This window comes from Penaeus monodon, chromosome 22 (genome assembly GCF_015228065.2).
Source record: "Penaeus monodon isolate SGIC_2016 chromosome 22, NSTDA_Pmon_1, whole genome shotgun sequence".
Taxonomy (NCBI): domain Eukaryota; kingdom Metazoa; phylum Arthropoda; class Malacostraca; order Decapoda; family Penaeidae; genus Penaeus; species Penaeus monodon.
In genome coordinates this window covers 37,637,403-37,638,092 of record NC_051407.1, presented here as the reverse complement: position 1 = coordinate 37,638,092, position 690 = coordinate 37,637,403, and the positions used below count along the sequence as shown (strand labels likewise).

Below are 690 nucleotides of genomic sequence, written 5' to 3'. Positions count from 1 at the left end.
GAAAGAGCGTGGATTATTCAGTGATACTTTTATCTAGAGCATAGAATGAAAAAAAAATATATATATATATTACTGATTGTAATTCTGTGTTTTGAACTACAATCAGTAGTTCAAAACTTTACTCCATTCCCGTTAACTTAATTAGACATCCCTGTCGTATTTTCCGACCTGGAGTTAAGAACGATGCTATGTAATGGTTCTGGTTTCACTGGCGATGACTCAGGGTTTTCCGGTACTTGTTATGGGACGAAAGAGCATTAACAAACACGCTGAGATGCTAGATCCGTTGATAGTACGGTGCTCGATCTCTTTTTCGAGCGATGTTTAAGCGCCAACATTCTTAAAGTCCTGTAGTCTTCATTTCAAGTCGTAAGTTCGTATTCGCTATGTGTAAGCTGTTTTGGTGTATACGAAATAGGCTGTCAAGTTTTGGGAAAATTTGATTAGTTTTGATCTAGTGATGATACGAATTCACGTGTGGCTCTTGTTAATTAAATGTAACTTATATCATGATATATGTTAATGGCGTTATGAACTATTAAGAACTATAAAAAAGAATAACAGATAGATGGGCGCTTCTGAATGCTTGCTTAAAAGATAAGATTAGTTCGCTGATGAATTTACGTGATACGCGTTGAAATCACCATCGGTTGGGCGCTAACTTTTTTTTTGAGGGGGGGGAGGGGGGAG

The 690-nt window shown here is 37.2% G+C and overlaps 1 protein-coding gene across 1 annotated transcript in view; it reads left to right on the top strand.

Moving 5' to 3' along the window:
• Positions 1–690, top strand: part of LOC119587614 — a 7,793-nt gene that overhangs the window by 1,303 nt on the left and 5,800 nt on the right. The window lies entirely within an intron of this gene.